Source organism: Pleurodeles waltl, chromosome 8, assembly GCF_031143425.1.
Source record: "Pleurodeles waltl isolate 20211129_DDA chromosome 8, aPleWal1.hap1.20221129, whole genome shotgun sequence".
In the NCBI taxonomy this organism is placed as follows: Eukaryota; Metazoa; Chordata; class Amphibia; order Caudata; family Salamandridae; genus Pleurodeles; species Pleurodeles waltl.
In genome coordinates, this window is record NC_090447.1 from 1504431584 (window position 1) to 1504455611 (window position 24028).

Sequence of the window (24028 nt, forward strand, 5' to 3'; positions counted from 1 at the left end):
ATTTTAGAAGCTGTAGGGTGCTCCGCTTGTCACTGCAGCACTTTAGAAGCTAAAGGGCGCTATGCTTTTGCTGCATCACTTTAGAAGCCGCAGGGCGCTCCGCTTGTTTCTGTAGCACTTTGGAAGCCGCAGGGCGCTCCGCTTGTTTCTGTAGCACTTTGGAAGCTGCAGGACATACTGCTTGTCGCTGCAGCACTTTAGAAGGCGCAAGGTGATCACTTGTTGCTGCATCATTTTAGAAGCTGCAGGGTGCTCCGCTTGTTACTGCAGCACTTTAGGAGCTGCAGGGCCCTCCACTTATCACTGCAGTACTTTAGAAACCACAGGGTGCTCTGATGGCTGCTGAAGCATTTTAGAAGTTGCAGGGTACTCCTTTTGTCACTAAAGCATTTTAGAAGTTGCAGGGTGCTCTGCCTGTTGCAGCAGAATTTAGGAAGCTGAAGGGCTCTCCACTTGTCGCTGCAGCATATTAGAAGTCACAGGGCGCTCTGCTTTTTGCTGAATCATTTTAGAAGCCGCAGGGCACCCCACTTGTCGCTGCAGCGCTTTAGAAGCCGCATGATGTGCTGCTTGTCGCTGCAGCACTTTAGAAGCTGCAGGGTGCTCTGCTTGTTGCGCAAGCACTTTAGAAGCTGCATGGTGTGCTGTATGTTACTGCAGCACGTTAGAAGCTGCAAAGCACTCTGCTTGTCGCTGCATCAGTTTAGAAGCTGCAGGATGCTCTACTTGTTGCTGCAACAGGAAGCTGCCGGGTGCTCTGCGTGTTGCTGCAACACTTTAAAAGCCGCAGGGCATGCCGTTGTTGCTGCAGCATTTTAAAAGCCACAGGGTGCGCGGCTTGTTGCTGTAGCACTTTAGAAGACGCAGGGTGCGCAGCTTGTTGCTGCAGCACTTTAGAAGACGCAGGCTGCTCTGCTTGTTGCTGCACAATCTAGAAGCTGCAGTGCACTCCGCTTGTTGCTGCAGCACTTTAGAAGCTGCAGGGTGTTCGGCTTGTTGCTGCAGCACTTAAGAAGCCGCAGGGTGCTCTGCTTGTTGCGGCAGCAGTTTAGAAGCCACAGGGTGCCCTGCTTGTTGCTGCAGCACTCTAGAAGACGCAGGGTGCTCTGCTTGTTGCTGCACACTCTAGAAGCTGCAGTGCACCCCCCTTGTTGCTGCAGCACTTTAGAAGCTGCAGGGTGCTCGGCTTGTTGCTGCAGCACTTTAGAAGCCGCAGGGTGCCCCACTTGTTGCTGCAGCACTTTAGAAGCCGCAGGGTACCCCGCTTGTTGCTGCAGCACTCTAGAAGACGCAGGGTGCTCTGCTTGTTGCTGCACACTCTAGAAGCTGCAGTGCACTACCCTTGTTGCTGCAGCACTTTAGAAGCTGGAGGGTGCTCGGCTTGTTGCTGCAGCACTTTGAAGCCACAGGGTGCCCCGCATGTTGCTGCAACACTTTAGAAGACGCAGGGTGCCCCTCTTGTTGCTGCAGCACTTTAGAAGCTGCAGGGTGCTCGGCTTGTTGCTGCAGCACTTTAGAAGACGCAGTGCACTTCGCTTGTTGCTGCACAATGTAGAAGCAGATGGATGCTTTGCTTGTTGCTGGGCCGCTTTAGAAGCCGCAGGGGGCTCCCCTTGTTCCAAGAGCAGCCCGCAAGGTTGACTCATCTAAGGTAGCACAGTGGGTTCATCTGCCTGATGCAAAGAACGTGTACTATGCAGATCACAGAACAGTATTTTATGTGCAATGGTCAGTGGGATACTGCTTTTGTCAGAGAGATTCTTTTGTTACTGTGCAGTTCATAAGTTACAATCATAAACTAGCACAGTGAGCTACGAACTGCCTTCAAAGAGCTGCATCCAAACTACATGGTGCAGGTTAGAAAGGTATGTTTTTTTCCCAGTCTTAGATTATTCTAATTTTGCTTAAAGGGGTTTGTTTGGATAGAAAACATTTGTTATTAGCAAAGTCAACCCTAGCCACTGTGTTGCATTCTGAATCCTGAGTTTATGCTTCCCCAGACCGTGCACTCTTAAAAAATGCTACCAGTGGGGATGATATGAATCCTACACCTTGTAATTCTCTTTGTTTTATGTAACATTCTCTATACACTGATTCACACATGTATGATTCATGGTCTAAGTGTGTGTGATGTAAAGTGCTCCGACACCCCACACTGGTAAGAGAGGTGCTAGAAAACACATGGGTGCTGGCCTGACACATTTTGCCAGGGCTGCTTTGGGTTCCCACTCCAGGCCTGGATTTAACAGGGCCAAGTGTTCCTCAACATAAAGGATATTAGTGCTGGACTTGCTTCAACTTTTGCTGCAAAACTACAAGTTATGTTTGAAAGGTCATCTCCATTGGTGCCTCTGTGCATCACAGAGAACCACATCACGCAATCGCCTGAGCAAATCCTTAGTAAATCTGGGCCAAGGTTGCAGGGACGTGCATTCAACTCAAGAGACACAGAAGGAATAATTACATGGCCTACTCTGTGCAGAGCACAGCATAACTCCAGGTGGTCACTGTCATTCCCTTAACACATTTGTAATGAAATTTAAAAAGTGCAGTGAGCCCAGACTACAACACTGAGAAAGGTAGTGAAAAGGAACTGAAATACCTCAGGTGAAGCACTGTTGAAAAAACAAATAGTGCTGAGCAAACCCTTAAAACATTCTCACTAAGTACTCAGAACATAAAAGCATGCCTAGCCTGGGAGAGTTACACAGTGGGGGACAGGAGCCTTGACAGTGTGCATCAGTCTTCTGTGATATGGATTTTACTTCTAGATGTGCTCCAAATTGTACCCCTGTCTTTGACAAACCTGCCCAAAAGTACTCTTGTCCTTCTCATGCCATCCCATAGCATTCTGCGCCTCTCGCTGAGTTGCGCAAGGATGTCGCTTTTCTGCTGGGGCGAGCAGGTGCCGCTAACCCGCCCCATGGCAGCTGCCCCTGGGCAGTCCCACAACACCATCTCCTGCATGGGTGTCATTTAGTGGCAGCCACGGATACCAGCGGGTATGACTGGCTTGCCCTTTGGTAGGTACCCATAGATATCAGCTTACTACTCCTGGACTCTGGAGCCATGAAAGCAGCAGCAGCAGGGACAAAGTAAACAGGGCTCCTCCCCTTATCCCATCAGCAACAAGTAGGATGCTGCTGAGAGCCTGACAGGGGGATCCTGTGCATTGCATCACTTCCACTAACCTTTGCTTATTGGGCATCCATACACAGGATGTCCCACCCCAGATCTACACCATGACTAAAGGGGCTACAGCATCTTGTATTGACTTGATGCTGCCCCCATAGTATTTGTTTTGATACTTTTAGCTGGTAGACATTTTGTGTGATGGTTCTGGCTGTCCAGACTCAGACCAGCAACTTTCCACTGACCTCCACTTAGTTACGAATGTTGGGAGCATCATTTTAGGGACAGGTGAGGATAGCAATGTGTGTCAGCAACCCCAGTGATCTGCTCAGAACCCCTGTGACTCAATGCCCCACTGATATTTTAAAAATAGGGAATTAGACATTACTAGTTTTTATGATAACTGTTTTTGTCTATTTATCAGCATGCTGCAGACTCAAATTTTCAATATTGTTTTTTAAAACAGCCCACAGCCCAACATCAGGTTCATAAGTCATGTACGTCAGTGCTTTAGATGGGCCGGTACTGGCAGGTACTGAGTACCTGCACTTCTCTATTTTGAGAGGGTGAGGGTGTGCTCTTCTCAGCAGTACCTTTTAAAGGGCAAGCCCCACACTTCTCAGATGCCAATGTCATCAGGTACTTTGGTGCAAGGGACCTCCACTTCTCCATTCCAAGCAGTGATTTAAAGCTCGACCTTTCATCAGGCCTGGTGTAGGCCGTGGCACCTCCTTTTGGTGCTTCTAAATTGCTACAAAAGGGCTAAATAAAGGCGTTTATAAAGGCACTTTTTTTCAGTACATGGAAGCGCCCAGTTAGACAAAAAGCTTCTATACCCGAAATGTTCACTGATCCTCTGTGTAACATGCTAGGGACCATATTTATACTTTTTTTGCACCGCACTTGCGTCACTTTTTGATGCAGAAGCAGCGCAAACTTACAAAACATAATTATGGCTCATATTTATACTTTTTTAGAACCTCATTTGCGTAATTTTTTGACGCAAAAGTGGAGCAAACTTACAAAATACAGGCCCATATTTATTCCTTTTTAGCACCTCATTTGCGTCATTTTTTGACGCAAAAGTGGAGCAAACTTACAAAATACAGGCCCATATTTATACTTTTTTAGCGGCTTATTTGCGCCGCTCTTTGATGCAAAAGAGGCGCAAACTTACAAAATACAGTTGTATTTTGTAAGTTTGTGCCTCTTTTGCATAAAAAAATGACGCAAATGCGGCGCTAAAAAAGTATAAATATGGGCCACAATTATATTTTGCAAGTTTGCGCTGTTTTTGCATAAAATAATTGCACAAATGTGGCGCAAAGAAAGTATACATATGGGCCTAGGTGTTATAGGGTCTGCATTCTCACTTCCTATAATCATATGGTTTTGGTGAAACACCACCATTGGTCAGTGCTTCTTTTATCATGAGGAAGAACTTCCTTTTTTCCTGAACAGGTTCCGAAATTATTCTTTTGTAGATAATCAAACTCCCCGCGGCAGGTAAAAAATAGAAAAAAGGTGTTTTCCACTGAATACATTTCAGGCATTTTAATGCAATATCAGATATTAGAAAGTTTATTGGTGATGTCTTGGCAGGTAAATTAAGGTCAAAGCAATAAAAAATGTAAATTAGTATAGCTTGTTCAGCAACCTGAGAAATGTTTGCAACAAAAATGAGAATGCATGTGGTAGAATATCGCCTTCTATACACTATAAGAATATTGATAACTAGGGATGCACGGAACTCGTGGAGTTTCTCTCTGCAGAATTCCGTGGAGTTACATCAAAACTCTGTGAGATTGCAAGGAGTTCCGCAAATGGGCGAAAATCGCCACATTGCGCTGCTCATGCTGATGTTTCACACCAGGAGCTCATTCTGCACTGCAAAATCAGCGCAAATGGTACCACGCGGCGCGCCAGAGGGCGCTGCTGCTCGAGTTGATTTTGCTGCCGCTCTAGTACATTTTCTACTCGAGCGGCAGCCTTCTCACAGCAAATGGTGGGACCGCCTGCGACCGTTCGCAGTGAGAATATCTCACTGTGACCTCTTAGTGCCCGCAAATCAGGCTAGGGGATGCCAATTCTCGCTCGCACCAAGCAACTTACCGTTGGTGAGCCGCAGGAAATAAAAACTCCACCATGCAGCGGTTGGCAGAATTTGATCGAAACCCACATTATAAGGGTAACGCGGAGTGGACAAATTCCGCCAGCTCCGCCGGCGGAGCAGAATTCATCTCCCACTCCTAACAACCATGCATGAGTTTATGACCCTACAGCTAGACAACTCTAAACATTGAGTTAGTTTATAGTACTCCTAAGCAACTTCCAGTCTCCTTGTAATGTTCACGTAGGGGTACTTTATCTCATATATTGGGGGTGGAGGGCTGGAGCTCGGTTACTATGTTACGCCACTGCACAGGTTTCAAATATGACTTGCAGTGGGCTTCTAGTGTCCAGCTGAAGGTGCTTTATTCCATGTCTCACTAGCTTCGAAGGAGTTTAAGGATCTTCATGGGCAGGGCTTTAATGGGGCAGAGCTAAAGGTGGAATTAGTTTATAAGATCACATGTCTGCACGGTGATTTGAAATATCCTGCATAGTTTGGGGTATATTATGCTGTAATCTTGGTCATCAAATTGTTTTATGACCACCTGGGGCTGCAAGGCTCACTGGAGAGCGAATTAATAAGGTCACAAGACTCCGGGGTGTCTTGTAAAATCCCATCCTACCGAAGGCGTGGAGTACTTTATACTTCATAATAAATACTGACTCCAAACCCCTGCCCCCATGATACGTGGTGGGAATTATCCATCTGATGCAAGATGTACTCTTAAGTGTGGATATGCAGAAAACATTTGAAATCCTTTCTTTTGAATTAAAATAAACCAAGATGAGCCTCGTAATTTGCGAGGAACAAGTGTTTTAAGCAATTTACAATATACCAATTTCAAAGTGTGTGTTAAAATTAGTGTGAAATGTCAGAGAAAGAAAGCTCACATGGCAGGGCCTGAGAAGAATCACAAGAGGCGGTGGCTCTTGGCTTAGGGAGTTGTTCTAACACTGTCAGCTCTGGTAGGGGGCCTTGTGACCCACCAACTCAAATGTTATCACTCTAGAGCATGGAGGCCATTTTATTACAAGCGAGTGGAGATGTAACAACTGGACCAATGAGGTATTATCAGTACCACTGGAATTATGTGGAGTGGGAGGACCAAGTTATGTGGCAGGGTTGACTAAATTATATGGCGAGAAAATTCTAATTATGCGCAGGCGCGTAACTTTCAGGGGGCTGTTTTTTCATAACAAATATATTTTTTATGAATAGTTAGTGACAGGGGCTTTCAGTCGGGTATGATGAGGTGTATGTCAGATTTCAGCAGGAACTTTTGCATATAGATACAGACAAAAACGCACACTCTCTCTCTCTCTCTCTCTCTCTGTTTTGAAAGTCCTAAGAAATTTTAGTTATTTAACAAAATATTATGTTTTCTCTCATTTAGTACTCCTGCCAATCTACCCTCCTGTCCCTTTCCACTGCCTCTTAGGCCCTTCTCATGCACCCTGCTTGTCACACGTTGCATTTTAACATATGCCAGCATGATTGTTGCAAAATCTCAAGCTCACACCCCCCCAAATTTAGTGACCAAGTTACACCCCTGATTATGCAGCACAATTTCCGATAGCTTTACTTTATTTATTTGGCATTTACACCTGTTAACACTGTCTGGGTAAAGGTTCACCTCGTTAGTACCTGTATAACACCCAAATAGAGTAAAAGGCAGCTGAGAGGTGACTAGTCAACCTTTGTGATAGGCCTTCCACTGGGTGGCAACATGTGTCACTGTGTTTTTAGTAACTTTTGATCCATTTGAGCTAGAACCATTTTTTTTAAAAATCTGCAATTTATGTAGCAGATGACAGATGATGTGGCAAACACACTATTATGCGGAAAACACCATGGCCGCAGAATACCATAATTGTATGTGCCCTGGATATTATTGTATTGTATTGTATTGTAATCGTATTTATATAGCGCTTACTACCCCTGGCGAGGCGCCGAAGCGCTTTTCGGTGAGTAGCACGCTACTCTGGAACCCAACAAGAATTAGTGATGGATTAGTATCGGGAAATAATGAGTACAGTTTTAGTATTATTATACAGGTATCACAGGGATGGAATGCAGGAAAAACAACAGGGCTATTTCACAAAGACCTTTAAGAGTATGTGAAGTACATCTATATAAATACAACTTAATTTATGCCTTTGTGAATTGTTCCTAAATGCCCAACTGTTAGTAAAGGTGCAAAGAGGGCAAAGTACTTTCTATCTGCATTAATTGTAAATGAATGTTCTATTTTCACTCTTTTCAGGCCTAGTCTCGAAGCCTTTTATGGGCACCAGAGGTAACAGTGCAGGAATACTACTTTTCACACTCAGACCTCCTTTGTGAACTAGCCCCATATGTGTATCCTTTTATCCCAGAGGCTGTCAGCAGCATAGGTTTGCATAGGATGGATATCAAAAGTCCTGGTGTGGGAAATATTTGTATGTACCTTGAAAGATAAAAGTTTTTGCAGGAAAACATGCCAATTTCCTGCCAAATGAAACAAGGATTGGCAAATCCAGAGATCTCGCCTTTGAAATAAATGAACTTACCTGTTGGCTTTGTCAAAAACTTGTTGCCAATGCTAAATAGCACTGAGGAAAAAATAAAGAGAAAGTAGCCAACCTCAGCATAATGATGAATGGCTGGCCATGCGTCACCGTGCGTGTGCGTGCATACATCATGACGCTGCTGTGGTCATTTTTGCTTTTTTTCACTCATCAGTAAATTAAAAAAACAATAAAATGTGCACAAAAGAACATGATAAAGAAAGGAGTAGCTCGGCATTAAATTGCAGCTGCCTGGTCCTCCAAAAACTAAAAAAAATAGATAAATCTTTTTTTTTTAAAGCAACTGGGAAGGTCGAGGTATGTTACAGGAGCAGGTGGGTAGGCAGGAAGGGTAAGCAACGCAAGACCACATGGTAGTGGGGTGGAGGGGGGGGAATCCTGAGCAGGGAGGGGCAAGTGAGCAACAGATGAGGTGGGGGATACATAAACAGCTTATTCAAAATTCACAAAGCCAACAGGCTGGGGTTTGTCTATGTGCTTGAAGGCAAATATGTTGATTTGATCTTTATGTTTGTGGTCCATGGGGGTGACTCACAAGTGCATTTATGAATATTGGAAGTAGTGCTACTGGAGGACTGTTTTACATACGCTAATATTACTATGTGAATCGACCCCTAGACGCCCAACTCCCTATTTGTAAAAGTGCAAAAAGAGCACAGACCCCTGTATTTGTACTGAATAAATATTAATCGTCAATGAAAATTCTCATTTAATTCCCATTTAACAAGTTTTGAGGCCAATTCACAAAGGTGTGTAAGAGTACGTAAAAGAGTGCCACAGGAACAACGCATTATATACTGCAGAATTCATCTCTGAATAGGTCCCCTTCGTTTTTATGTCTTTATTTTGGTGAAATACATCTTCCAGGCCCATGCTGTTTTTTTTTATTTGTACAATGCATAATGCAAAACATTCCTATTTGTTCATAGAATCCTTAAATCTGTACAGGCCCTGCAAATAGCAACCCACATTTGGTACCACCGCTTTTTAAAAGAGATTAAAAATTAATGAAACAGTGTCCTTGGTTGAGAAACAAGATAGTTCCTAGAGATCTAAATGGTTGAAACTGGTCCTTTTCTTAAGGGAATATGCCATGTTTCCAAGCGCACATCCATGCATTTGATACCATAATCAATACTCTACATTTGGGGCCGTATTTATACTCTGGTTGCGCCGAATTTGCGTCGTTTTTTTCGACGCAAATTCGACGCTAAACTAACGCCAACTAACGCCATATTTATACTATGGCGTTAGACGCTTCGGGCGCCAAAGTGCCCGGAGTGTGCGTAATTTTTTAGCGTGAACCCCTTCCTTGCGTTAATGATATGCAAGGGAGGCGTTCCCGTCTTAAAAAATGACTCCCAGGCCTTTACGTGGTATTTATACTCCCGGGCAAAAATGACGCCCGGGAGTGGGCGTGGCCAAAAACGGCGCATTTGCGCCGCTTTTTAACACCTGGGTCAGGCATGGCGTTAAGGGACAAGTGGGCTCAAAATGAGCCCAGAGTGCCCTCCCCTGCCCCCAGGGACCCCCCCTGCCACCCTTGGCCACCCCAGGAGGACACCCAAGGACGGAGGGACCCATCCCATGGACATTAAGGTAAGTTCAGGTAAGTTTTTTTTTTTTTTTTTTTTTGTGGCATAGGGGGGCCTGATTTGTGCCCCCCTACATGCCACTATGCCCAATGACCATGCCCAGGGGACAGAAGTCCCCTGGGCATGGCCATTGGGCAAGGGGGCATGACTCCTATCTTTACAATGATAGGAGTCATGTTGATGGGGGATGGGCGTCGAAAAAAAATGGCGCAAGTCGGGTTACGACGATTTTTTTCGACGTAACCTGACTTGCCCCATTTTAAGACGCCCATACGCCATTTTCCCCCTACGCCGGCGCTGTCTGGTGTACATGGCTTTTTTCCACGCACACCAGGCAGCGCCGGTCTGCTTGCGCCGGCTAACGCCATTCCATAAATACGGCGCCCGCATGGCGCTTCAGAATGGCGTTAGACGGCGCAAATTTTTTTTACGCTAAACTGCGTTAGCGCAGTTTAGCGTCAAAAAGTATAAATATGGGCCTTGATCCTTATCACACACAAGGTGATTAAATTGTGCACCGTCATCTATAGCAGTGTCTCTTCCCATCCACAGGGCACTGAGAACATGAGTCAGTGGGCTGAGTAACTACAAACCTTGGCTGGACAGGCTCCGCCTTTCATCCTTTGCAGGGCAGACAAGCTCTAAGGAAACTAAAGGCAGGTGCCTTGCGGCCAGGCTTAAGCGGTAATGATGACGTAAACCTCAGCAGGAGGAGATGGTTTAGAGGAGGTGATATTTATCCCCAGCAGGGGGCAGCAAAGGGTGCTGTACTGTGTCTAGGACCTGCAAAAATGTGTTCTTGCAGGGGAGGGCGCCACAGGTGGACGTGCGTAGTTACTGATCATTTGAGGTTGATAAAAAGAGTTGGATTTTAATTACATCTATCATGTAAGCACCCAGAAACTATGGAGTGTGAGATGTCAGCTACACATATATTATATTAAAATATATAATATGATTTTTTTATTATATTGTATTGTATTATTTTATAGGAACATACATTTAAAAGAAGCTGCATTCCCTTGTTTGATAGGGCTGAAGTGCAAAACCGGTTCATGGGCTCAACAATGACTAATAACTCAGACACACCCAGGAACACATTTGTAGGAAAGTGCCCTTGTTGGCATGGTTACCCCCCACATTTTTGCCTGATATTGATGCCAACTTTGATTGAGAGTGTGCTGGGACGCTGCTAACCAGGCCCCAACACCAGTGTTCTTTCCCAAAATCTGTACCTGTGTTTACACAATTGGCATACTCTTGACACCCAGGTAAGTCCCTCGTAAAAGGTACCTATGGTACCAAGGGCCCTGTGGCCAGGGAAGGTCCCCAAGGGCTGCAGCATGTATTATGTCACCCTAGGGGACCCCTCACCAAGCACCTAAACACTGCCATTGGAGCCTGGAGGAGAAAAAAAAGGACAAGTCGACATGGCATCCCTCTCAGGGTGGCATGCCCACAAACCACTGCCTGTGGCATAGGTAAGCAGGCCTTACAGCCCAAAGGCAGGGTGAACTATACCACAGGTGAGGGCATAGCTGCATGAGCAATATGCCCCTACAGTGTCTAAGTCCATTCCTAGACATTGTAAGTGCAGTGTAGCCATAATGAGTATATGGTCTGGGAGTTTGTCATTACAAACGCCACAGCTCCATAATGGCTTCACTGAATACTGGGAAGTTTGGTATCAAACTTTTCAGCACAATGAACCCACACTGATGCCAGTGTTGGATGTATTGAACCATGCACCCAGAGGGTATCTTAGAAATGCCCCCTATATTTTACCCAATCCTTTAGTACAGGGCTGAATGGTCAGTGCCAGCCTGCCACTAAGAGACGAGTTTCTGGCCACATGGGGTGAGAGCCTTTGTGCTCTCCGTGGCCAGAAACAAAGCCGGCACTGGGTGGAGGTGCTTCACACCTCCCCCCTGGAGGAACTGTAACATCTGGCGGTGAGCCTCAGAGGGTCAGTCCTCTAGTTACAGTGCACCAGGGCACCCCAGCTAGTGGAGTTGCCCCCCCCCCCTGGACAAAGTCCCAATTTTGGTGGCAAGTCCGGCGGGAAAATTAGGGTAAGCAGGAAGAAGTGACCACCCCAGCTAGGACCACCCCTAAGGTGTCCAGAGCTGAGGTGACCACATCCCTGCAGAATCCGCCATCTAAGTTTGGAGGAGAGGGACTGTTGTAAAGTGCACTAGAGGTGCCCAGGGCCTGTAAATCAAATGCTACTACCGACCCCCTGGTGAGTGACTGGGGCCTGGCCTGGACAAGGAAGGATCTTGCAAACACTTGAGACTTTGCTTTGAAGTTCGGAAACTTCAAAGGCAGAACTGGGTATAAGAAGCAGACTCAAAACCCCAGACTTTTAGAATCTTTCGGGAATCAAGAGGAACCTCTGCCCAGGAGAAGACCTGAAGAGCTGAACGAGGAGTACTGTCCCTTTGCTGTGTTGCTTTGCTGGACTTGCCTGCAGCTGCTGCTTCTGCCTGAAAAGAGTGCAAAGGATGAACTTTGCTGTGTGTCCTGCTTGAGAAAATTCTCCAAGGGCTTGGAGTACAGCTTGCCTCCTGTTGGAAGTCTCAGGGACACCAAAGACTTCAGCTTCCTCAACCTGCAGCACTGGGAACTGTGCATTTTGTGTTGTTCAAGAGGAGAAACCACAGTGACGCCGCTGGCCTGCACCGTGACCTGCCGACGCCACACACAGTCGCATTGCCCCGCTTCACACCACAACCCTGGTCTCACCGACGCCGTCATCGGACGACTTCACCGAGCCGCTGCTCGCACCGCGACCTGTGGGCCCCACACTCCGGCATCACCTGCTCACACCGCAGCCTGGGCATCCCCGACGACGACGCTCCTGCTGACACCGGCACCGCTGCCTGCACCGTGGCCTGTGGACACCGCTCGTGAGGTACACAAAGCACCGTCCCATTCCGCACCGCAGCCCCGGTCCACCGACGCCAGCACCATTGACTCCTGTGTCGTCTCCAGGCATCCTGCCTGCACCATGGCCTGTGGACACCGCTCGTGAGGGTCACGAAGCACCGTCCCATCCCGCACCGCTGGCTTGGGCCTACCGACGACAGCGCTTCAGTAACGACGATGCCACTGCCTACACCATGACCTGTGGACACCGCATGTCGCACCGCCCCGCTTCACACCGCAGCCCTGGTCTCACCGACACCGCTGGACGCCGTCACCGAGCTGCTGCCTGCACCATGACCTGTGGGCACCGCACGTCGCATTGTCCCACTTCACACCGCAGCCCCGATGGCATCCACGCCGGCGCACCTGACTTCATCAGCCTGGAACTCGATCTGCAACGCGTGTGACCTCATGGGCCCAACGACTCCTGCACCGACTCCGGACCCAACGCCGTGACGTCCGTGACGCCGCCTTCCGGAGCTCACCTTGAGGATCACGACGCCCTGAAAATCCAAGGTACTGTTTGCGGGTTTTCCCGACACCGTAGCTGGCCTGCAACACCGTGGCCGGCCTGAACTGTTGGTTTTGTTGATCACGACACCGTGATAACCCCAGGTGGAGCTATCGACTTCAAGGAACTGTCGTTTTGAGTAAATCTTGCATAATTCATATTTTTCTTACTGCATGTTGGATTCTTATCGTATTTGGTCTTGTTTTATATAGATAAATATTGGCTATTTTTCTAAAACCGGTGTGGTGTCCTTTTGTAGTGTTTTCACTTATTATTGTGTGTTATGTGCAAATGCTTTACACGTTGCTTCTGAGATAAGCCTGACTGCTCGTGCCAAGCTACCAAGGGGGTGAGCAGGGGTTATCTGAGCAGGTATCTCCCTCATCCTAACTGGAATGAGGGTCCCTACTTGGACAGGGTGCAAACCGACTGCCAACTAGAGACCCCATTTCTAACAGGGATCACTAGGGTTAGGTTTGTGAAGCCACTCTCAGGGTCAGTAGCCATTGGCTGCTGCCCTCTGAACCCTGTAACACCCCAAAATCCAGGATTTAAGGACTCCCCTGAACTCAAGTTGTGAGGTTCCTGGTGACCTCACAAGAAAAAAGAAGAATGACTGCCAAGCTGAAGCCCCAGCAGAGAAGTGGGAAGATGAAAACTAACTTGTACCCAGCCCTACTGGCCTGTCTCCTGCTTCAAAGAACCTGCAAAAGAAAGCGATGCATCCTACGGGTCCAGTGACCTCTGCCAAGCTCCAGAGGACTGCCTGCATCCCAGAGGACCAAGAACTCCTGTAGACAGTGGCTCTGTCCAAGAAGAAACTACATCTAAGGACTCCAGAGCTTTCCCCGTTCCGCGAGTCCTGACCACTCTGCACCCGACGCCCATGGCCCGTGTCCTGGTGGTCCAACTGGCTAGAGAGGATCCCCAGGCAATTCCGCACAAGTGCTCACCCTGGGTTGACCTCTCCTGTCCCCCACAACGACACCTGCAGTGTGAATCTAGAGGACCCCCGGCCGCAAAAGCTCCTGACAAAGATATCCGACGCCTAAAGATACACTGCCACCACAGGCTCCAGTCTTTGGAAACTCGCCCTCCAGTGCAGCAACATTCAGCGGTAGTCCTCTTACCTGTCCAGCCTGTGGTTTTTCTGACACGACCCCCAGGATCCCCTCTTAAGAAAGGATCGGGAGCCCGACGCACTGTTTGCACCCTCACCCGTCCTCCCCTGCTCCGCTGAGGGAGTGAGTTTGGTGCCTACTTGTGGCCCCCCCAGTGCCTCTCTAAAACCCCTCAGGTCTGCCCTCTGGAGACGCGGGTACTTACCTGCCAGCAGATCTGAAATCAAGTGCCCCCAGTCTCCATAGGAGCCACGTTAAACTTGCCTCAACTTTGCCAACCTCGACCGGCCCAGTGTTGCTGGTGGTGGGTGTTTGGGGTTAACTTGAACCCCAACCAGTGGACTTCCTAACCCCGGAGACTGGAACTGCAGGTGCTGTACTTACCTGCAAAACATACTAACTTTTCTTCCCCCCAGGAACTGTTCTGAAAATTGCAGTGTCAACTTTTAAAACAGATTATTGCCATTTATTCAAAAACTGTACAATTTATCAATTCCAATCAAAGTGGTATTGATACATATGTGAAACACATATTAATTTATGTACTTACCTGCAACTTGAATCTTGTGGTTCGAGAAATAAATTAACAAAATATATTTTTGCTATATAAAAGCTATTGGTCTGGAGTTAAGTCATCGAGTGTGTGCTTCTTCTATTGTCCGTGTGTGTACAACAAATGCTTTGCACTACTCTCTGATAAGCCTAACTGCTCGACTGCACTACCCCAAAAGAGAGCATTACAGTAGTATTATCTACTTCAGCCTCTGTTACGCCTCTGGGGAGCCTATGGACTCTGTGTACACTATATCTCATTTTGGTATAGTATATACAAAGCCAGCTTCCTACAATATTGAATGGAATAGTACTGCCTCCTAGTGGTGTAAATGAGACTAAACGCTCCTGAGGATATTGGAGAGTCTCAGATTGCATTATATATTTTGGGGGTCTATTTGTAGTGCCTGGATGTCACCTTTCAGTTACTTATAACACCTGCAACTAAATCACCAAGCAAAGTATAGAATTATTCTTCTTGCCTTCACCCGTGCTTCCCTCCAGATTAAGTGTTTAGGCTAAGGTAATGCCTGCGATGGAACTCTCATGCGATACACCACATGAAGGATGGAGGAGGCGCTGCCTAATGTGTAAAATAATAAGTGCCAGACCCAAAGCTTTTCTCAGAAACCTGCAGCTGGCACTGCCACATGCCACGGTTGATGGATACCAAGGTTGTCTAGTCTTGATTTCACTTCATGCCTTGTTCTTCCACCACGCAACACTTCCTGCCGAGCTGTCTCACTCTTGAAGGTTATTTTGTGTCCCTGTTTTCTCGTTTTGTCACTCTTTTTCTGTTTTTCTCTCCTTCCCCCTTTGTGTTTTTTTCTATCTCTTGCTATGGGTCAAAGTCGGAAGAAAAAATATAAGTGCCTTTCTGTAAAAATAAGTGCTTGTCAGTTCCAGCTGCAGTCACCAGCTCAAATTAAGGAAGGGATCGGGCATCAGAATGGTACACTAAAAAGTGATGGATGGAATGCTTTAATTAATCTCAGTCACTGGTAATTACTCGGGCTGCATCCTTGTATACTTCAGTATGTCGCTGTATGGAGCCATTTTTTATGTAGTGTACCAATGTAGGGGTACACCCGGTAAAAATTTCAGATGACTCGCATTTGGTTTACATGGCTTACTTTAATAACCCCAAGCACTCTGTTTGTGCAGCTTAGGCTAATCGGAGGGGAGTGTTATGCATTTGTTCCACACACAGAGACAATAAATGGTACACACACTTAAAAAGAATTCCGAGACCAATTTATAAAAAATAACACAGATGTTTATATATTTTAGACACCAGGATCATCGATATCAGGTAAGTACTTTCGAAATTATGAATTTTGCAAGAAACACAAACAATGCACAAATAACGGTTTTGAGGTGGTAGCCTCGAACGCGGTAATGTTATCCTATAGGAGGAAAGAACATAGGGCCTGATTTAGATATTGGGGGACGGGTTACTCAGTCACAATGGTGATGGATACCCCATCTGCCGAAATCTAAATCCCATTATATCCTATGGGATTCAAATTTCGACGGACGGGCTATCTGTCACCATTGTGATGGAGTAACCCATCCGCCGATATCTAAATCAGGCCCTTATACTGCATACATAAACTTGCAAGTGTTTGTCGAAGGGGACCTTTAAGATTTAAGGTGTTGGGGGGTCAAGGTCCAAAGATCCACCAGCAGTTCAGGTTTACCTGCCCTAGTGTGTCCGCGTTCAGTGGTGCTTATCGCGTTGGCTACAGCAGTAGAAGTTTAAAGGGACCTTTTAAGTCAACAGAGACTGCAAAGGGCGACTTGGGGACATGTCCGGTGGAATCCCAAGGGGAGGGAGTCGGCTCGTTGGAGACTTCTTGGCCAAGGGGGTGAAGTCCAAGTTCATGAACCCAGGCTTTGGGGCTCGGGTGCAGAGAGGCTTGGCTAGCTGAACACTGCAGGGGGTCAGAATCGGCTGTGGTGGCAGGCTGGACGATACCTGTCACTCAGCACACTAGGGGAGTAGCAGATTTTCAGGGGGAACTTCTAAGATGCCCTCTGTGTAGATGTCATAATAAATCTGATACTGGCATCTGTATGAATTTATTAAGATGAGGTGTTTGATACCAAACACCTGTATTTTCAGTGAAGCCATCATGTAGCTGGGTAACTGGTAATGAACAGTGCACAGTACATGTCCTCAAAATGGCTTCCAGAACTCTTGCAATGTCTAGCAATGGAACTAGGCATCACAGGGGTACGCCCACTCATGCAGATGTGCCCTTACATGTAATATAATGCACCCTGCCTTAAGGCTCTAGGGCTCTAAGGCCTGCTGTAGGGGTGACGTACATATATTGCACGCAAGGGTTGTGGACTTTGTACACAGGGTGTGTGCAATGTTATGCTTTCAAAATGGTTTTTACCATTTCATGCAGTCTGCAATCACAGTCTGAATGCGTTTGAGTGTGGGTTGCATAATAAATGCTGCAGCTCTTAGGTTCCCTCTTTAGCACTCAGGACCTTTACTAGGGACTTACAGATGTGCTAAATCCTTTGCTAGTTGGGTTACAATTTCCATTTGTCTCATTTTTATGGAAAGGGTACTGGCACTGGGGCCTGGTTAGCAGGGACCCAGTGCACTATCAATCAACAACATCAGTACCAGTGAGCAAAAAGTGGGCTGACCATGTCAAAAAGAGGCACGTTCTACAGTCGCCCTGAAGAGGGACTGGTATGGTCAGCCGCTGGTCCCGTGCACAATGTGCCAATGGAACCACGTTATTCCTGGCCGATAAGTCCTAATGAGGGCAAAACTAGCCCTGGGTTGCTTATGTGAGCAAAATAACAATGGACGTAGAGGCGTCCCGTGTAATTACCAATGAATGAGGCTAATTTAAGCATTCCATCCATCACTTTTTGTATGGTTTAGATTGAGCTGTATTCACATTTCATGATTCACACTAACCATAATGTACAATATTTGCTTTACACCAACTCGGATGTGTAAGATCCGCCTCACACTACTCTCTGGACAACATGGCTGCCTCATAGTCACCCCTGATTAACAATACCCACCTTACACTAACTCTGCTGCACAGTACTCATCATACACTCATCTCTGATGCACAACACCATTCACTGCCTGACTTACCCTATCCCAAATGCACAATACATGCCTTGCCATAACTCTGATGGCACAATATCTGCCTTCCATTGAGCAGCTGGTCCCCAGGATGTATCACGCTATCCCTGATCCACAATACTATCCTTACACTAGGGGTGCTCCACAGCCCTCCTCTGTGAATTGCATTAGCCCCTTTACACTCACCTCTGATCTACAGCCCCTCTCACTGACTGCCTTAGAGTAACCCCAATTCACGCCTTACACCAACCTTGATGCACAGAACCTCTCACAACACAACACTCACCTCCCATTCACAAAACCTCTTGTCGCCTGCCTTACACTCACATGTGATCTAAGATATCTCACTGCCTGCATTACTCTATTGCTGATGCACAGTCTCTTTACTTCAACACTGATGCACGATACCAACTATAGTGTCAACTGAATGACAATATGCACCCTCCACTCACCTCTGATTTATAATACCCCTAGTGTACACTCGCCACTGAAGTATAAAACCTTTCGCTGCTTGCCTTTCACTCATCTATGATGCACAATACCTATCACTGTCAGGCTCACACTCTCCACTGATGGATAGTACTTCTCAAATAGCCATCACTGCCTGGTTTGCTCTCATCTCTGATGTACAATACCTCGGACCGCCTGCCTTAAACTCATCCCTGATGCACAATACCTCCCACAGCCTGGCTAATACTCACTTCTGATGCACAGAACCTCCCATTGCCTTGCTTAAACTACCTTTGCTATACAATATTCACGTTACATTCTTCTCTGATGTACAATACTGTGCACTGCTTGGCTTCCACTCTCCTCTGATGTACAATACCTCTGAATGATTGGATTCCACTCTCCTCTGATTTACAGTACCTCTAAAATACTCATCACACCTGGCTAACTCTCACTTCGGATATAAATACCTCTGTCTGCCTGGCTTACACTCATCCTTGAAGAACAATACCACTCACTGCCTGGATGAAACTATCCTCTGATGTACAATACCTCTCCTTCCGGACCTGCTCTCAACTCTGATGTACATTACCTCTCCCTGCCTGACTTACGCTCGCCTCCGATGTACAATACTTCTCCCTGCCTGCCTTACGCTCACTTCTTATGTACAATACCACTCCCTGCCTGACTTACGTTCACCTCTGATGTACAATACCTCTCCCTGTCTGACTTACGCTCACCTCCGATGTACAATTCTTCTCCCTGCCTGCCTTACGCTCACTTCTCATGTACAATACCTCTTCCTGTCTGACTTACGCTCACCTCTCATGTACAATACCTCTCCCTGCCTGACTTACGCTCACCTCTGATGTACAATACCACTCCCTGTCTGACTTACGTTCACCTCAGATGTACAATACCTCTCCCTGCCTGACTTACGCTCACCTCTGATGTACAATACCACTCCCTGTCTGACTTACGTTCACCTCAGATGTACAATAGCTCTCCCTACCCAACTTACATCCACCTCTGATGTACTGTACCGCTCCCTGCCTGACTTACGCTCACCACTGATGTACATTACCACTCCCTGCCTGACTTACGCTCACCACTGATGTACAATACCTCTCGCTGCCTGACCTGCTCTCACCTCCAATGTACATTACCTCTCCCTGCCTGACTTACGCTCACCTCTGAGGTATAATCCCTGTCTAACTTGCGCTCACCTCCGATGTGCAATACCTCCCCCTGCCTCACTTATGCTCACCTCCGATGTACAATACCTCTCCCTGCCTGCCTTAAACTCACTTCTCATGTAAAATACCTCTCCCTGCCTGCCTTACGCTCACTTCTCATGTACAATACCTCCCCCTGTCTGCCTTACGCTCACTTCTCATGTAGAATACCTCTTCCTGTCTGACTTACGCTCACCACTGATGTACAATACCTCTCCCTGCCTGACTTACGCTCACCACTGATGTACAATACCTCTCCCTGCCTGACTCACGCTCACCACTGAAGTACAATACCTCTCCCTGCCTGACACGCTCACCTCTGATGTACAATACCACTCCCTCCCTGACTTACGTTCACCTCTGATATACAATACCTCTCCCTGCCTCACTTACGCTCACCTCTGATGTACAATACCTCTCCCTGTCTGACTTCAGCTCACCTCTGATGTACAATACCTTTCCCTGCCTGACTTATTCTCACCTCTGATTTACAATAGCTCTCCCTGCCTGACTTATGCTCACCTCTAATGTATAGTACCTCTCCCTCCCTGACTTACATCCACCTTTGATGTACTGTACCACTCCCTGCCTGACTTACGTTCACCTCAGATATACAATACCTTACCCTGCCTGCCTTAGATTCACCTCTGATGTACAATACCTCTGCATGTCTGACTTACGCTCACCTCTGATGTACAATACCTCCCCCTGCCTGCCTCACGCTCACTTCTCATTGTCAATACCTCTCCTGCGTTCCTTACGCTCGCTTCTCATGTATAATACCTCTCCCTGCCTGACTTACGCTTACCTTTGATGTACAATACCTCTCCCTGCCTGACTTACGCTCACCTTTGATGAACAATACCTCTCCCTGCCTGACTTACGCTCACCTTTGATGTACAATACCCCCCCTGCCAGAGTTGCGCTCACCTCTAATGTACATTTTTCCTTCCCCCCCCCGCGTGCCTTACGCTCACCTCTGATCGACAATACCTCTCCTTGTGTTACTTACGCCCACCTCTGATGTGCAAAACCTCCTCTGATGTACTGTACCTTTCACTGCCTGACTGATGCTCACCTCTGATGTACGTTACCTCCCCCGCCTGAATTACGCTCACCTGTGAGGTACATTAACGGCTTTTCTTGCGTCTCGCTGCTCTCAGTCACCTTATATACTTTCCTTGAACTAGACACCACCCAACCTACCCCATCTGCCTTACCCTGCCCTCCAGCCTGCAGGGCTCATTGCCTACCTGTCCCTACCCAGAGTATGCACAACACACTGCCCGGGTCTCCGCTCTCTCACCCTGAAGTCCGATTCATGCCAGCATCCTGCCTCACCGTTACCTCACGCTAGTCACTTATCGAAGCCCATCATTTTCCTGCCCTAAACTTACCTCCGCTGCAGGATGCGTAAAAAGAACACTCTTTGCTCCGACCCTCAGACGTTGCATTTCTTCTATGCGCATGCAATTCTAGCGCCTCGATGGGCTTCGAGGCTGATGAGGGGCTACATAAAGACGCAGTGCATTACTTTGCGTGTCCCCCCACTGGATATCACTACCACAGTCACTCGAGGCTTCATCCAGCGTTCACTAGCCTACGCCTCATGGCTCCGTCCCCTACGTCTATCACCCCCGGTGCAACGCACCCCGTGTCCAGCGCTCACCAGCCTTCAGCGCCCTCTTGCGCAACAGTGCCAGGCTCTGTACTCCGCGCTCACGGCATGCCGACCTCCTGCAAAATCCAGCGCTATCTCCACTGCACGCCAGTCCCGTGGACTCCGTGCTCTCCATCCAGTGCTCACTGCACCCCTGCCTTCAGCGCCCACTTGCACAACAGTGCCAGGCTCTTTACTCCGCGCTCACGGCATGCCGACCTCCTGCAAAATCCAGCGCTGTGTCCAATGCACGCCAGTGTCAAACACTCCATGCTCTGCATCCAGCGCTCACTGCACAGCAGCCTTCAGCGCCCCTTTGCACAACAGTGCCCTGCACTATACTCTCCAAGGAAAACCTGCAGGAGGCATATCAACCTCCCGCAAAACCCAGCACTGTCTCCACTGCACGCCAGTCCCGTGGACTCCGTGCACTCCATCCAGTGCTCACTGCACACCAGCCTTCAGCGCCCTCTTGCACAAGTGTCAAGCTCTGTACTCCGCGCTCACGGCATGCTAACCTCCTGCAAAATCCCGCGCTGTCTCCACTGCACGCAAGTCCCTTGGACTCCGTGCTCTCCACCCAGTGCTCACTGCACACCAGCCTTCAGCGCCCCATTGCACAGCAGTGCCAGGCTCTCTGCTCCGCGCTTAGCATGTCAACATCCTGCAAAGTCCAGCGCTGTCCCCACTGCACGCCTGTCCCGTACACGCCGTGTTCTGTATCCAGCGCTCGTTGAATGCCTCCCATGTGCACAGTGCAGTGAGCATCACCCCGCGGTTGCTGCGGTACGTAGCGCCCAATGCATGCCTCCCCAGCGCACAGCACCCTGTGTTCTCTGCACCATACAGCGCTCACTGCACGCCTCCCCAGCGCACAGCACCCTGTGTTCTCTGCACCATACAGCGCTCACTGCACGCCTCCCCAGCGCACAGCACCCTGTGTTCTCTGCACTATGCAGCCCTCACTGCACGCCTCCCATTGCACAGCACTCACGTGCTCCCTGCACTATACAGCGCTCATTGCACGCCTCCCCGCTGCACAGCACCCTGTGCTCTCTCCCTGCACTATACAGCGCTCATTGCACGCCTCCCATTGCATATCATCAAGTGCTGCAAGCACTAAACAACGCTCACTGCACGCCTGCCCACTGCACGACTGTCTGCACTATACAGCGCTAACTACATACAGCCCCCGGCCCTCAGCTGTACCTCACATCCTCCTTACATGGCCCTTTTAAACAGTTTATGGCGAAGTTCCTTCCAGGTCTGTACAGGAATAGACCACCGCGGAAAAAAATGATGGCTCCCACTGGGTCACCTCGAAGCCAGAGACGTCTTAAGGCACGAGCAAAGTGGGCTCTGGCCCAGGGCGCCAGCCTTTCAGGGACCCCCCAGCTCTGTTCTGCGGTCTCTTGCCCTTGAGACCTTGAATACTTCTTAAACATATGCTTTTAAATACCGTCTTCCTTTAATATAGTGTTTAATGTGGGTGACGTGAGAGTCTATTACAGACATTTTGGGGAGAAATGTTGCGTTTATGTTTCGTTTAACATCAGTTAAAAAAGTTTATTTTAGATCAAAACGGGACCTCACAAATGAAAAATGGGAAGGTGTCGAAGATCATTTGCAGCATTATTAGTGAGCTCCTACTGCCTTACAATATTAAAAACACACCTCACTATCCCTGAATCTTAGGTATAAACACATTTAGAATTTGTGGATGAATGTGGCAGTTAATTGGCCAAAGAGGGCATGAAAGAGCTGAAACTGGATCATAAATTCAAAGTTGTTCCGAATAGGGGCCTCCAAAACACGTTTGGGCCAGGGTCCCCCAAAATCTTTAAGATGCCCCTTCTCAAAGCCCCTCTTTGCTGGGAGGGTGGAAGGGGCGGGGGCTCTAATCTTCCGGACTCGGGATGAGGCGTGAAGAGCATCCTTACCTGAGACGGACTGTCAGCGCCCCCTCCTTCACCTCCGCGGGATGAGCCGGGCCCGGCGGGGGGCGAGGGGAGGTCCCCATGGCGGTGTGCAGGATCAGGGCTGCCCCGGGCACCCAGGAGCCTGCCTGCTGCCGGGAGAGCGCCCACGGCTCCTAAACCAGTCTCGGAGCAGGGGAACGGCAGCAGCCAGCAGGCAGACAAGACACAGGCAGGTACCAGGCAGCGAGGCAGCAGCGACGAGGCAGCCAATCTAAGGCAGGCAGCAGGAAGGCAGGGAGGTATCAGGCAGCGATGAAGCAGGGAGACAGGCAGCAGGAAAGCAGGCAGATGGCCGTCAGGGAAGCAGCAGCACCCTGCCAGGTGGGCAGGTCGGATGAGGAAGGTGGACAGGATACAGGCAGGTACCAGGCAGAGAGACAACAGCAACCAGGCAGCTAAGGAGGCAGGAAGGCAGACGGGCAGGTGATAGACAGCAGGCAGGTAGGGCGGGTGATGACAGGCAGGTAGGCAATGAGTAGCAGGCAGACGTGCCTCCCCGGGTCTCCCTCTGCTGAGACCGGCGCTGCGCTGCAAGCATCGAGGGCTGAGCAGTGCACCCCGCGTCCTGAGCAGCTCCGGAGGGGAGAGGGGGAAGTCTTATATACTCAGCAGCACTGAGAGCTGCTCTCCAAGACTGAGGTGTATCTCTGCCCCCGGGGATAACTTCAAGCATGGAAATCTGTGCGCACCGGTCCCTGACACAGAGATATGGAGGGAGGGGGGGTCCGGGGAGTGAGGGGGTGGGGAGGGGACGGACGAGGGGGGGGGGGGGGGAGACAGATCTATTACAATAACGCGCATACTGGCGATATCGTTTGGCGTCTAACAATACACAATCCAAGTCACACTTGGCAGTGAGAAGATAGTTCAGTGAGCTGCCGGTCAGTGGCGTAACAAGGGCCCCCGCGGCACGGGGCCCCGAACTCCAGGCCCACCCCTCAGCACAGTGCACTGGCCAGAGACCCCCTAAGTGAGTCCAGAGAGGGGTCCCCTCCATGTACTGTGCAGGGGGGACCCCTCAAGTTTTGTTACGCCACTGCTACAGGTCAGTGCACTGGCCA

General features: G+C 48.6%; 1 protein-coding gene across 3 annotated transcripts in view; it reads right to left on the reverse strand.

The window, feature by feature from the left end:
• LOC138248832 (galactosylgalactosylxylosylprotein 3-beta-glucuronosyltransferase 1-like) overlaps positions 1–23603 on the reverse strand; it is a 430422-nt gene extending 406819 nt beyond the window's left edge. The window contains exon 1 of one of the 3 annotated variants that reach the window (XM_069202775.1): positions 22929–23603. The gene's annotated coding sequence lies outside the window, so the exon portion shown is untranslated. Of the gene's footprint in view, positions 1–20725; positions 21235–22928 lie in introns of those variants that run through there. The other 2 variants (XM_069202777.1, XM_069202776.1) reach the window with 2 other exon arrangements.
• Between the last annotated feature and the right edge of the window lie 425 nt (positions 23604–24028).